Genomic DNA, 15,829 nt, shown 5'->3' on the forward strand with positions numbered 1-15,829 from the left:
GCTTTCATGTAACATGAAAAATAGTTTCTGTGGGAGGGAGCTGCACTTAGCTTGCGGTAGCCCTGCATTTCCTTCAGAGAACAGTCACAATGTGCTGCCCTTGCACCATTTGCTTCCCCTTCATTACAGCGATACCAGCGGGTTTTACAGCATACTCCAGCCTGTCAGGGTTTCTGTCATGGTGTTATTTTCTAACTTGGCCGTTAAACTGGAAACGTTTTCCCAGCCCAGCCTGAAACAGGGCTGCTGGCCCATGAGGAGTGTTGCTTCTTCTTTAGAAACGCAGGCAAACAGGGATTGTGTGCTGCCTGGGAATAGAAAACGGATCCCACGTTGGGCCGTGGTGGTGGTGGTGGGGGCTGGATTTTAACATCCATGCAGTTTAATTACTGTGAGGGAGCAGCGGGGCCTTGTTTAGCCTGGCTTGAAGGGGCAAGTCCTTCCCCTGCTGATTTCCTCCCTGCATGAAGGGAAAGCTTCGGGGGAGCCGTGGCTCAAAGGCACTGCAGCTGTTCTTGTCCCCAGGATGTTCCCCCCTGGACATGAATTTGTCTCTTTTATTGATGGAGAATTTGGAGATGGTGGCTGGAAGCTGCAGCCGTGGTTCGGTGTGAAAGGGAAATGTGCTTCTCTGATATCACCTGGAATTGCATTCAGCTTGAACCAGCATGATGCCTTGATCTGCTATGACCCATATCCATCAGGAGTTATTAGCTGATTGAATTCAGAAGGTAACTCCCTAACTGTTCTCAAACTAAATTAACTTGCTTCAAGGGACCAACTCATGTTTGTATTTCCACAGAGATAATGGGTTTAGGCTTCAACTGAAACCTTGCCAGATAATGAGGAAAAAATAAATCAATGACCTCATTCTTATCTGGTCTTAACAGGCAGGCTTTCCTTTGCTAAAAGTGACCCTGAAATTGCCTGGATTGATTCGCACAAATACAGGGTGCCACATCCTGCTAAGCAGAGCCATTCTGTGAAAAGCTTTGCTCCAGGAGGAGTGCTAATCCAGACATCAGCAGAGGTGGAAGTTGTTTGAAACACTGCTTTCTTAGAGTCAAAGTGAACGCTTTTGCAAAATTCAAATGCATGGTAAGATAAAGAGTTACGGAGGAAATCAGCTTCAATACTAATTAGAGGAAAAAAAAACATTCTCACAGTTGTGCCTGGGACTGAGTGGTCTCCATAGGCATATGCTTCTCTGATTATTTAATTATCTGCCATTGTTAAATAAGAAATGCTTTTCAGGTGTTAAAGGGAGATCATTACCTGCTGTGAAGGGGGGTAGCTGTATGGCTAGAGATCTTGCCTTTGGTACCTTGGAAAAGGTAGATAACTCAGAGACGTGCCCCTCCAGTACTGTATACCTCCTTACTCTCTGTATGAGTCTCTCAAGTGAAGAATTAAATCTTCAGGTAATAAATATGATTAATAACAATTTAACAAAGGATATGAGCCAATTTATTCAAGTACACAGAGGTAAGAGTCAAGAGTTCTTAACTACTGGTGAAGAATCTATAAAACCTACTCTTAAAGCCCATGTAAGAAGATTGAAATTTTATAGTAGCAACAGCAGTAGTAATAGTAGCAAACACTTCGGTCTAATAAAAGATGTGAAATTTTAGGGAGAGAGAGTATATTTTATTAAACCAGTTGATATAAGTTTTATAGAAGTATTGCTTGTTTTAACGTTGAACTTCATTGGAAAAGATACCTATTGGCAAAACTCATGCCTTTCTGCTAGAAGACTGGTAAACATGCATATTCTGAGTAGGGGATTGGACCACATGATCTGCCTTCCAACCTCAACCAACCTGTGATTTTGTGAACCTTGAATACATTTTTTACTCAGAGGTTAGAACCTTCTCATGAGAACAGCAGCAGAGAACAGAGCCCCGGTCTCCTGTAGAGTTAGTAAAAGGTGACTCCAGAAGGGTTTGCTCTACTGAGTCAACCTGGGCTCTTTGAGATCCTTAGCATTTTGTCCTTTTTCTGAACTATCAAAGCCCCATGGAGCTTGCATGCAGCCTTTCTCCTGAGGACTGGCTGTAATTCCAGATTTATCAACCTGCCACCCATGCAAACTGTGAAAGATTAGCCCTTGGCCATAAGTGGCTACACTATATTTAACCTAACCTGGCTATACCTGCTTAAAGGCCAGACTTTTTAGCTCTGGTGCTGTTGTGGCTGATTTTTTTTTCTTTTTTTTTTTTTTTTTGAAGCTGAACTGACCTCTCATAGGTATTAGCAGGTTTGCATGTGCTGGCTCAACAGTTTCAACGTTGTGCTCCATTGAGCATTGTCAGCATGGCCAAAAGAGTAAGTGAACCTATTAGGGAGGTGGTTTGATCTAAGCATGAAATTAATTCATTCTAGCAACATCACAGGATGAAGTAAAATGGACACAACACTCCCAGAAAAAAAAAAAAAAGTATGCAAAAATTAAATATCATGACTCTAAGACAGAAACTGAAAATGTTCTATGTAATGCATTTTCTTTACCCAGCATGTGCATTAGGAATTTTTCTTCTGAAATGGAAATATTTTTGAAAACGTTTCAATTAAAAAAACAAATAAAAATGTCATCCTTCATACTTAAAACCTTATTATCTTTTATATTGTTTCTGTAGAAATTAAGGTTAAAACAAATGTTAAGATGAAAAAATAGGTGTTTGAAAAGCTAGATTCAGACATTGTCTTCAAGCAGTTGCCATAACTTCTAGGTGACAACCTGAAGACCTTTTTATTGTCAGAGTGTATTAGGAGTGAAGAACTGAGGCTTGCACTTTAGGGGAGTTGTAGGAGATTTTCTGCCAAGGAAAGTGAGGATCTGAATATCTGCACCCGGTGGAAAACCAGTCACAGACCACACAGAATGAAACATGCTGACAATAAAATAATAAAAAAATCAAAACCACGCTCATGGTGAAGAAATTTGTGAAGAATTGGCTACTGTTTGACTCTAAACCATAAATACAGAATTTTATCAGAGTCAAAGCTGCTCTAGTCAGCTAGATACACAGAAGCAAGATATTTATCTAATATGCAAGCCACAACCTCGACTCTGATTATAAAGCTTTCATCTTTGTTTAAGTTGTTTTGTGGAAATCAGGCACTTCCTTTCCTGTAAGCTGTTGCGCTGTCCATATAATGCACTCCTGAACAGGATTCACTCAATAACCAGCATTCCATCAGTTTTATCAACGGCCATCAATTATCAGCAATTATAGAAAGCAATTTCCCAGCCTCTGGACATTTAATATATTTGAGTAATTTTTTATTTTATGTGGGGCATTTTCTTCCTGCATGAAGCTTATGTGAGCTCACAGATGCACACACTTGGACCCCAAACACAGACATATCTGCTCCCCTTCTCATTTCAGGTCCTGAAACTAAATGAGATTGAATTATCCCAAATGGTAAGACCAAATGTCAGAAACAGATTGAAAAGGAAGTTTGGATTCCTATGGTTTGGGCTTTTATGTTTGGATCCTCTGCAGCCTACTAAGGTACGAGCGCTCAGTGAAGCTTTTCCCACACTTGAGATACTCATTACTGCTTGTTGTTTTCTCTCTCATTTGCAATCTGGTTCCTAAAGAGGTAGGAGTTTGCCCGACAGCCTTTCCCTCGCAGGCAGCATTAATGAGGTCTTTCTCTTCTACCCACGCCCTATTTTCCGGAAACGTGTAGGAACTTAATGTCTTTGAGACTTCTTCTTGCCTGTCGCATTAGAAGAAAATTGGCCAACAGGCTCACAAAAGGTTAGGAAAGAGACACTGAAATGAAAGACAAACAGGCACAGATGTATACACCAAGCCAGTGTTGTTTCATGGCCTTGTTTCCTTAAGAAATGTTAGCATTTTAGCTTTTACTCTTAAAATAAGAACTGAAGCTGGTTAAGGGAATGGCCAAAGAAAAACTGTGTTTTTCTGCTCACACAGGTCTTTGGGACTGGGAACCTTCACGACAGTGGCTGAAGTGATATGGCTGCTGGTGCCAAGGTCTTTCCTGTGTTCGACCAGTTTGGGTTACCTGAACATCATCTGCTGACCCAAGAAGGGACTCTACAGGTTTATTCTCACATTAGCTGACTCTCCCTTAGTCTACATCTCTTGGTGGTCTTGGTTTGAATTCCCACCAGGGCACCCACTTGGTGCGAAGGAGGACATCGTTAGCATGGGTCAGTGTGCATAAACGTTCTACTGATTTAGTCCTTCAACAAAATATTCAGAGTTTTGTTTTCCTCTGGAGCTTGCTTGTAATGATCCTTCTTTCTCCCCCTTCCCACACTCAAATGTCATAAGCCTGAATAGATGAAACCACTTGTGAAAGTGTTAGTATACAAATAGTTAGGTGGAAAAGATTTCCACAGCTGCTGCTGGTATCAAGCTTTTTCCCTTGGAGGCTTTACACTGGGCCATCCTTTATTTTTCCTCTTCAACCAGCAGATGTGATTTTGGACCAAATTTTTGGACTTAATGTCAGGATATTTTTGTGTGTGGTAATTCCAGCTCCTTGTGCTATGTAATGCAGGAAATGCTAGCTTGAAGGCAGTAGGTGATTACAGATTTTGTAATGTTTAACATTCAGAGATAGTTGACAGAGAAGTGGGTAGACTTACAGGTTTTTGGACTTTCATTGGTTTAACATGCCATCAAAAATGCATCAAAATAGCCAAAACTTACTGAAGAGGGAAAACACAAATTTAATGTGCAGTTGGTACTCATAATTGTGTTCAAATTTTGCTTTAATAATGTTGTCCATATTTGCAATACTGTAAATGTGAAAATGAATTTGGTTGAAAGAGTGGCAGTGTGAAGCAGCATATCATTTTGTTTTTGTTTGTGCTGTACTCTGCATAATTACTGTGATTATGTATATTAGGCTGTTCTGTGTAATGACACCAGAAGGTAGATAACTGTCAATAACTGCAGCAGTTTATATACATTTTGCACCATCCACAGAAGTGCTTTGAAGATCATTTAATGCTGCTGATTTATCCATAATAGGTCAGAAATTATTGCTGGTGTTTCCAGAAAGTCTATCTGGAAGAGATGTCTTCCAGAAAAAAATAAGTGGTTGTTAAAACAATAAGAATTTTGTGTCTGAGAAAACACAGAGCAAACAAAGGGCTCCCGCTCTCAAAAAAGGAAAAATCTTTAGCTAGCTTATAGGGCTAATATCAATATAATATGACAAAGAGCTACAGCAGCTTTGAAATCCTTGGCGGTGTATTTCAGTTCAGATGATATTTAGCAGAGAAATTTCAAATATGCTTAATGCTATTTATTTGTTTTTCAACAGAACACATTTAGATGTACTGACCTAAAACTGTAATTTTTAAATGATGTTAAACAGAAACACATTGGTAATAGAGAAGACAAGCTGGGGAGGGAATGCAGGTGGAAACCAGAGTCAGGGTTAAGTAGGCATGGAGTGAAATGTTTGGTAAACCCAGAGATTTAAAAGGGAAGTTGGTATTTAGGAGGTGATTCTGTCAAATGTTCAGGAAAAAAAGAAAGTTGTCTTTTTTGATGAATAACATAACTGTTAGTGGGATTATTATGTTAATTACAGCCTTCAGCCATTTTCTAAGAGGATTTTGTGCATAGTAATGTGGGATGTGGCCATGGTGTTGAGGCTAGCTCTCCCACATCTCCAGCTCTGTGTGGTGGCTGCTCCCTGTCACCCACTTGCAATGGGTGAGCCTTTCTCAGCAACAAAAAATTGCATAAGGCTTCTCTTCTCCAAAAGAAACATGGGCGGATGGATAGTGACTCACTTGTCAGAAAAGTTTGGAAACTAGTCGCTGAAAGCAAAAGTGGAGTTGTCTGGGGAGATGAACAGGAGGCATGGGGTATAAGGCTGTCGTGATTCACTTCTGTATTTTATGCTCTGTGTACTCTTCAAATTAAGACTCAGTTCTGTGGGAAGGAACGCCTGAGTGACACTGCTAGTTAGATGTCCTCAGCCCTGGTGAAGCAGGAATGCTGTTGCTAGATAAGAGTAATTTCTCTGAGAGGATCCACTGTTTCTTTACTTCTCCTTGGATTTACTCTGAAGTACAAACTGCATGAAAAATTTCAATGTCATTTTTAGCTCTGCTTCAACAGGCATGGTTTGACAGGGTTGATTTAAGATACACAGTCTGTGTGGGATACACTGTTATTTATCATGTATTGATCTGGCAATAATAGCCCATGCTTTTGTGAGATTTAACAGTCATAACTCCCTTTTTGTTTGGTAAAACTGACCTACCACTTGCAATTCATCCAAAATTCAGTAGCACAACTTATCGTGGATTTGAGCTAGCACATGCATCCTGCTCTGTTTTCTTTTTCACCCCATTCAGAGTAGCTATAAATATATAGGGGACTAGAATTGGTTGTATGTAAGATCCTCTCCTTGACCTTTGTTTGATGGGACTCTGCACTCACATACCTTGTGGGATTTGGGGTTTTGCTATCATGCAAGAAGTCAGAAAGTAATTAAACATTTGCTATGGTGGTTCTGGCAAAAGGTCATTTAGTCCCCCCTGAAAGTTGGCAAAATTAATTTTTCAGTCTTTAATGCAGCCACAGGTAAACATATTTTTCTGAGTGATGTGAAATTATGATTGTGCTTTATTGACTGATGTATTTTTCAGTCAAGCCCATTTTTACTGTGTTGACTTTGTAGAGTATTTAAACTATCAGAATGTTGTTTTGTCTTTGTTGGTCACCTCAAACATAACTGTACTCTTCAGATAAAAATGTTATTGCTTTTTTTTTTTTTTTAAGTCACAAAATTTGCAAAGCATTTTTTATCAGCATGTGATCCCAGGGAAGAATGCTGTTTTAATTTAAAACTTAAATCAAACCCTCCCCTTAATAAGCAGGGTCAGAAAGTGCACTCAAATGACAAAACATCGATAAGAGAAGATAAAATTAATCTGAAATTGAGAATTAATTCAGATGGTGAGATTTAACTGGAGTCTAGTCATCCAAGGCAAGTAGCGGGACTGTCACTGTAAGAACACTAAAGGACAGAATTTGAGTGGAACGAGTTAGTAAGTTGTCTATCAAATTCCAGGATTTGTAACAAAATAAAAATAGTAAAATGACTTATTTTTTCTTTTTAAAATCACACTGACTACTAGCACTATGATAATGCAAATCCAAGTTTCAAAGCAACTCTCCAATGAACAGTGATGCTCCCTGCCTATGTCTGTCCCATCCCAATGGACTAAATATGATTGGCTTCATAGGGATTTAAGCATGTGTTTAGTATGAGCCCTCATCATAGAATCGTAGTTGAAAGGGACCCACAAGGATCATCGAGTCCAAATCCTGGCTCCACACAGGACCACCCAAAAATCAGACCATGTGTCTGAGAACCTTGTCCAAACGCTTCTTGAACTCCAGCAGGCTCAGTGCCATGACCACTTCCCTGGGGAGCCTGTCCCAGTGCCCGACCACCCTCTGGGTGCAGAGCCTTTCCCTAACACCCAGCCTGACCCTCCCCTGTCCCAGCTCCATGCCGTTCCCTCGGGTCCTGTCGCTGTCCCCAGAGAGCAGAGCTCAGCGCCTGCCCCTCCGCTCCCCTCGTGAGGGAGCTGCAGGCCGCCATGAGGCCTCCCCTCGGCCTGCTCTGCTCTGGGCTGAACAAACCAAGGGACCTCAGCCACTCATATGGCTTGCCGTGTAGACTCTTCACCATCTTTGCTGCCCTCCTCTGGACACTCTCTAATAGATTTATGTCTTATTTATATTGTGGTGCCCAAAACTGCGCACAATACTTGAGGTTGAAGATGCACCAGTGCAAAGTAGAGCAGGACAATCACTTCCCTTGGACTGGCTAGCCATGCTGTGCCTGATGCATCCCAGGGAATGGTTGGCCCTTTTGGCTGCCAGGGCACACTGCTGGCTCATATTCAAGTTTCCGTCGACCAGAACCCCCCGATCCCTTTCTGCAGGGCTGCTCTCCAGCCTCTTGTCCCCCAGTCTGTGCATACAGCCAGAGTTGCCCCTTCCCATGTGCAGAATTCAGCATTTGCTCTTGTTGAACTTCATGCAGTTGGTGATTGCCCAGCCCCTTGTCACTATCTCTCTGCAAGGCCTCTCTAACCCTCGACGGCGTTAACAGCTCCTCCCAATTTAGAATAATCTGCAGACTTACTCAATACACCTTCTAGTCCTACATCCAAATCAATTATGAAAGCACTGAAGAGAATTGGCCCTAAAATGGAGTGCCTGAACCCCACTAGTAGCTGGCCACCAGCCTGGTGTAACCCCGTTTACTGTAACCCTTTGAGCCAAACCCATCAGACAATTGTACACCCATCATGTTATATATTTATCTAGCTGTATGCTGGACATTTTGTCCAGGTGGATGTTGTGAGAAACAGTATCAAAATGTTTGGTGGAATTCGGAAAGATTACATCACCTGGATTCCATTGGTCAAGGTGGATAACCTTGTCATAAAAGGAAATTATGGACAGAGATAAAAGGAAATTAAGGCAGGGACACCTTCCATTAGATGAAGTTGTTCAAAGCTCCATCCAATCTGGCCTTGAACGTTTCCAAGGATGAGACCAACATAACATCTCTGGGCAACCTGTTCCAGTGCCTCACCACCCCTGCAGGTAAGACTTTTTTTCATATACCTAAACTAAACCTACCCTTTTTCAGTTTAAAACCATTCCCCTTCGTCCTGTCACTATACTCCCTGATAAAGAGTCCCTCCCCGTCTTTTCTGTAGGCCCCCTTTAAATATTGGAAGGCTGATATAAGGTCTCTCCAGAGCCTTTTTTTCTGGAGGCTAAACAACCCCAACTCTCTCACCCTATCTTCACAGGAGAGGTGCTTCATCCCTCTGATTATCTTCATAGCCCTCCTCTGGACCCACTCCAACAGTCCTTGGTCCATGGTCCATGTCCTTCTTGTGCTGGGAACCCCAGAGTTGAATGCAGTATCCAGGTGGGGTCTCACAAGAGCAGAGTTGAGGGGGAGAATCACCTCCCTCCACCTACCTTCATCTCTTCTGATGCAGCCCAGGATACGATTGGTTTTCTAGGCTGCAAGTGTGCATTGGCTCATATTCAGTCTTTCATCCACCAACAACCCTAAATCCTTCACTGCAGGGCTGCTCTCAATCCACTCATTGCCCAGCCTGTATTCCTGTTTGGGATTGTCCTAACACAGCTGTGGGACCTTGCACTTGTCCACATTGAACTTCATGAAGTTTGCACGTGCCCGTGGCTTAAGTCTGTCGAGGTCCCTTTGGATGGTGTCCCTTCAAGTCCAATTTCTTCTTGGTAGTTTGTGAATGTGGGTTTTATATTTAGTGTGCAGTGAGCAGAAATCTCTTGGGCACTCCTCCAGGACGAGTGGCACCTACGTTTTGGTACTTGGATGGGAGCATAGCCTTCTGGAGTGACTGGTGAGGCTGGGGCTGATTTTGTTCACATGTGCCAGATGTCTGCACAATTTCTTCAGCCACTGCCCACCCTATTTCCCCAGAAGTTTGCTAGGTGAAGAGTCTTTCTTTATGCATTTTTTTTTCCAGATGGCAGACAATTTGTAAACTTTGCTAGCTGCTGCTCTGCTATTAACTCTATAGTTCTGAGAACTCCTTTATCATGGTTTTTATTCTGTATTTTCATTCCCAAGATAATTTTTGTCATTTATATAGAAGTACGTGGCAAAAAGGAAGTCACACAGGTGGAATTAATAGCCTCACTCTGTGCTGTGCCTCTCTAGGTGATATAAGTAGCTCTCAGAGTGCTTCCCATGTGGTCAAGCATACAAAGTGTACCTGAAAGGTTTAGATGTACAGTTTCATTCTGTTTTTCAGGAGGTCTGGCATGAAAGTCTGCCTTGTTTTGATGCATGAGACTTTAGCAGTACTGCTTGCCTAAACTAAATTCTCCAGCATAAAATCAATCAGATATAGTCAAACTTCTACAGTGGAAATTCTAAATGTCATTCACTTACTTGCAAGGACATTACAGATCATTTTTTTTCTTTCTTTCTCTCTTGACTTCTTAAAAATAGTGAGTTACTTGCACTCCTTGGAATATGGAAAAAAAAAAAAGAAAGGAGAAAAGGCATCTAGGAAAACTGATCTCTTCTCATTCTGTTTCTGAATTCTGGATATTAGATTATAGCCAGTACTACCTAAGTAGTAGTCCTAGCCTGTCCTACCTAACATAAGAAAAGACATACTGTGTCAGACCAAAGACCACATATGCAGGTATCTTGTCTTTTGCCCAGTAGAAGATATTTAAGTGAGAGAGGAAGATCAGAGAAAGTACAGTGATGCTTCTCTGAATACTCTCCCCAAAAGTGGTGGTTTAAGGTTGTAAGATTTTCCTCGTTGTAAGCCTGATGATGTCAGTGGGCAGGGCTGTATTTCCCAGTCTAGTATGGTACCCTTGAGACAAAAATCTCTCCAGAGCTGCTGCAGAAACAGTCCTAAGATGAGAGGCGCATTTGAGCATCTTGTGTGTGCCCTGTGTCACAGGCTGTCCTAGAGACCGCTTCTGCCTACATTCAGCTCTGTGAGAAATGTTTGTCCTGGACTGGCAGGGGCACAGGGCTCGGGAGCAATGGGAGCTGTGAAGCAGAAAAGGCCATACCTTAAACATTAGAAAACACACCATGACAAATAAGTCATATGTTGAGAAGATCATGGACAAACACATTTTTTGGTTAAGTTTGGCACCATGTCCCCAAAGAAGGACATTTTAGTTTTTCATAGAAAAGCAATTCAGTCTGTTGTTGAATGAGTCACTTAAATTCTTGTTTATTGTGGGTTGTAGGAGTGGATGCTAATCAGCTGAAAATTGAACAAAGTACCATGAATTCTTTTGTTATCAGTCTCATGGATTATAGCTCTGACTTAATGAAGAAAATCAATGTCCTTACATTATTGACATGTGAGAAACATTGGTCTTAAAATCCACTGTGCTGCCAAATAAGGTTTACACAGAGATGCTTAGACAATTACTTTCCTTTATATTTTACACGAAAAGCACTGGGACTCCTCCATGTATTTTTCTTGCTAACATGATTTCTTTTTCTTGTGTGTTGTGTATCTGTATAGCAGTAATGTCTCATGACTTGTTTAATTATTTTCTTCACCTTACATCTTTTATCTGTAACTATTACATCAGCATATCCTATGTGGCATCTAGGTGACTTCAAATGTAAGATCAGGGACTCTGCTACTTACTCATGGTCACAATCGTAGAACCTAAAAGCTAAGAAGCTACATCTTTCTCCTTGGCCTTTAATTAGTTGCTTTCATTTTGTGAAGTTTATTAAAACCTGACTTAATTTTGGATTAATAGAGATGTCCAGATAGATGTAGTAGAATGCAGTAGAATGTATATTTAACAGTATCAAGCACCTTCAGTTCAGTTATTGCACAGTTATACTTCATTCAAATATTTAATATTTTTGCCACCAGAATAGGCAGCAATGTTCGTGCTGTGTCTAGCTGTATCTCTCTGAATACATACAAATAAAAATATACATATATATATAAACACACATATAACAAAGATTGATATTTGCATATGCAATTATGCACAAGGGATCATTTTATATGTCTATGCACACAGTTATAAACAGGACATCCTCACTTCTGTTTAACGAGCGTCTGAGTTGCAAACTGTATGTTCTTTCTGAAAGGGCACTCAGGGAACCGCCTGATGTCCCAACAAGAAAGCATGCAACTCCACTCATACTGAGACACATGGGGCATTTTGAGTGAATAGGCCTTTGAAGGCATGAATCTTGTTCCATAATTTGTTAAGCTTTTGTCATTTTTAAGAGAAATCATTGCTGCTCCTTCCTATCTTCCACCAGATAAAAATGGAAATTATATTTAGAATCATAGAATCATAGAATTATAGAATATCCCGAGTTGGAAGGGACCCATAAGGATCATCAAGTCCAACTCCTGGCACCGCACAGGTCTGCCCAAAAATTTAGACCATGTGACTAAGTGCACAGCCCAATCGCTTCTTAAATTCAGACAGGCTTGGTGCAGTGACTGCTTCACTGCGGAGCCTGTTCCAGTGTTCGAACAGGCTCCCCAGTGAAGTATTTAGGAACAATCTACAAGAATACGTACTGTACAATAAGATTTGACTTTCTTGCCTTAGTTTTTTCTTTAGATAGTTACATTCAAGGTTGAAAATTACAGCATGCGCCAGTGTAAAATGATTTACCAGTTCCCTAGCAGTTTACATTGAGAAGAAAACATCAAATTCAACAAGGAGAAAAAACAAGGGAATAAATGCAAATGTTTATAGGCACAGGAGTGAATACAGATACAGATAATTCAGGTTATTCTCTGTCTTGCCAGAATGAAGGACTCTTATTAGAAAGGTTCAGACAATACAGAAATACAAGTCCTCTGGAACACTGCAAATAAGTTCCCTCTTTTGAGGCTCCATTGAAAGTAAACAAAGCTCAATCTATGATTATCATGACTATTAGCCTACCCCCCCATCGTTTACACAGCAGAGTGTGAAAGTTGTGGAGAGGGTCCTGCAGGTTTACTGAGGTCCATTCAATCTTGTACAATGGAGATAATGGCAACTTGAGTTCCTGTCTTTAAAGCAGCACAGATGGGCAGATAAGGGAATGAAGAAATAAAAAAGTCCAGACATTTTGAGGAAATGTTAACAGCAATTATTATTATTATTATATATATATTTTTTAATTCTTATGCTATTTTTTAAATTTCTAGAATAACTGTGGATGGCCTGTCACTAGCAGGACAAGGCCAATGAACCCAGATGCCTTTGTCATTCACCCTAATGGTGATCCTGATCTTTCTAACTGCTTCTTGAGGCACGTGATCCTTTATGGATTTTGGTTTCCTGCACCGTGAACCTGGAGCTTGCTGTAGCTTGCTGCAGTACTTTGTGGCTTGTGACTGGAAGGGAGCAGAGGTCCTCTGCCATACCTGTGACTGCCGGGGACTGGACTTGAAGTGATCCATAGCTAGATTATGTCCTTCCCTGAAGTCACCATCTCCATCTTCTCAACCCATGTCATCTAAATTCTTCAGTTGCTTTTCTGCCTGCTAGCTAGAAAAGGATCTTAAAGGTCGGGAACGTTGCAGAAACAGTTTTAAAGGTGAGACCCTGACCTGCTCCCTAGGGGAAGAGGCAGCAGCAGGCCAAGGCTTGTCTCAGCGGCTGTGTTTGTCAGCTGTAGCTTTGGCTCTGCCAAGAGGTTGGGCACTCTACTAGCCCTGCTCCTGTTGTGGCTCTGGATGGAAGAAGAGCGGCTGTCCCTGAAAACCTGCTCCTTCAGTCCCTCACTGCAGTGTCTAGCAAGAATCACATGCCATGGAGAGTGCTGGTATGCTGCTTCTTTGCATCTTTTATGTCAGGTGCAGAGAAGTCTGAAGACTTGGCCTGGTCAGAGGCATGAGCTGCGTATGTCCCACACTGAATCAAACCTCCGCTCCAATGAGATGCGTGAAATCAAAGCAAAATTTTAGCTCTCTGACTGGGTGTTCCTCAGGCTTGAAAAATAGGGCAACATTTTTCACTTTGATAACTTTTTCTGTGAAGAAGATGGGATGAAATACACTGAAATTATGGATGAGCTGGGGCTACAGAAAGCCCATGCTGTAGCGAGAGGCGGTGCCAGTACAACCGCTGCTGGTGCCAGTGCAGGCTCTGAGCTGACAAACGCTGACTTCTAAGAGGAATCCTGAAGACTGCAGAGAGAACTGAAGTTATACACAACCATAAATATTTAATTCCTATTATTGCATGCTGAGAATTGCAGCACTGTCTGCAGAACACTATAAAACATAGCTGCGTAAAACATATCAGCAATGCAAATATGCTGTAAATATTGTAGGGAAACAGGAGCATAAAATTAACTCTTATGCTTATTTATAGCTAAAGAGCTCAGGATTCTCTTGCGCATTGTGCTGTTATTTTGTAATTATATCAGCAGTTCAAAATGACCAATTTTTTCCTGGCATAAAATATGTTGTGATTTAATTAAAGCAGAAAGCTAACTTAAGTGGAATTAAGAAAGACTAAATCAATTATGAAGAATTCTATTATTAGATTTGAAAGTCTAGCAAAATCAGTCAAGTTGTATAGCACTACATTTTCTCTTTTTTAATGTAAGAATAAAGGTTACTGCATTGTTGTTTCCTATGAATCAAGGAGGATAATTCCCAAAATTTGAGGAGGCAACATTTTCAGTCGTTAAGATGTAATAAAATAACCACCTAGACTTCAATGGTATTCTGGCAGAAATTAGTACTTCTTTTCACATACAAAATTACTCTGGCCCAAATCGATGTCTTTGTATTCGGAAGTGCTGTGCCAAATCCTTCTGAAAGCTGTCATTTACGTTCCTCATGCTCCCATTCTGCCCTTAGGCCATGTTTCCCAGAACCGATGATTTTCACCTGAGTGAAGAGGGATGATGTCCTCAGGCATGACGAGATGTGCAGCTGGACCACAGAGCTTCGCCTACAGCAGAGGTGACGCGAGTCACTCAAATGACAGTTACTACTTGCTGCTTTGTAAGTGGTTTTAGCGGTTTTGATGAATATATAGATATATATCTATATATTACTTGAGATTTTGCTTTTATTTTATTTTTATTTTATTTTATTTATTTTATTTATTTATTTATTTATTTTTTTAAGCTGAAGTCAGAAATGGTAACCTGCTTTACAACTGTTTCTGTTTTCAATCTGAGTATATTAGGTAGTTTTGAAAAGTTCTCCTCCTTGGTGGTTGCTTTTCAAATGCATCAGTATGTTGAGCCTATTGATCAAGTAGCAAGTGAAAGTGCTAGAGCTGTATTTATTATTCCTGAATGTTATGATGTGCCAGTCTTTCTGCATTGCCAGAGAAGAACATTGCATCGTCTCAATACATAATCTTCCTTCTGCTCATACCAGTCCACACAGTGGGTTACTTATAGAAAACTAATGAGTTCTCTGCTGAAATAAGGACATTATCAACTTTTCTAGGTGAGGAAAACTTCCCAGAGGATAGTTTAAGAGACTGGAGCTGCTGGCAGAAGTCCTACCGGTGTGATTTCTTTGAAATCCTGTGGCTGGGGAGCTGAGACCTGGGAGGGCTGGCTGGAGGCGCAGCATTGAACCTTTGCTGATCTGTGGTTTGGGGTCTGATGATTCTGCCTGTTCTTCAGAGGGATGGAGAAGTCGCCGTGAATGCTGTCAAAATAGTATAACTGGGGTCCTGGGACACATCTTCCTGGGTCATAGGCATAGGTTACTGCTGAAGATATCTAGTGTAGTGGAATAGCTGTACTGCCTAGCCCTCTTACAGTATCACCAGACAAGCGCAAAATCCCGTTCAAGTGGCTCAGAAGGTTTTCAGAGCAGAAGCTGTTATTGCTTAGCTAGCTCTCAGACTGTAAGTTATTTGTTGAAACTGTTCAAACTGTGGGGTTGGTAATTGCTACCTCAATGTCAGCGCTGTCTCAAGCTGCCAGAGCTGAAATAATCCAACCCACTTCACTTTGTACTAAACTGGACTGCGGATGTGTGCAAAACCATTCACTTCATCTCAGATAACTTTGAGCTGAGTATTTTGATTGCTCACAGTTGTATAATATAGCTGTAGTCTTCATAAGCTTCTAACAGCAAAAAGTTACACTTTGCGTTGTTATTTATACCAGGGATATGAATAAAGAAATGAGGTTAGCTAAAGTGATTTTCCAACAGAAATACTTCCATGTTGTCAGGTCTAAAAACATCACATGATATTATTTTTCCTCTACCTCATTTCGTCTCTGTTTTTCTTCCTCCCTTCCTCCC

The 15,829-nt window shown here is 41.0% G+C and overlaps 1 long non-coding RNA gene across 2 annotated transcripts; it reads left to right on the forward strand.

Annotated features, from left to right (window-relative positions):
* The first annotated feature begins 1,196 nt into the window (after window positions 1-1,196).
* LOC308182902 lies at window positions 1,197-8,867 on the forward strand. 2 transcript variants are annotated; one of them, XR_013942145.1, is made up of 3 exons: window positions 1,197-1,485; window positions 3,390-3,515; window positions 3,948-8,867. It is a non-coding gene; the product is annotated as an uncharacterized lncRNA (long non-coding RNA). The 2 variants fall into 2 exon arrangements; XR_013942146.1 differs by having other exon boundaries at window positions 1,197-1,421.
* Window positions 8,868-15,829: the final 6,962 nt, after the last annotated feature.

Source organism: Anser brachyrhynchus, assembly GCF_964034855.1.
Source record: "Anser brachyrhynchus genome assembly, chromosome: 1".
Classification (NCBI taxonomy): Eukaryota; Metazoa; Chordata; class Aves; order Anseriformes; family Anatidae; genus Anser; species Anser brachyrhynchus.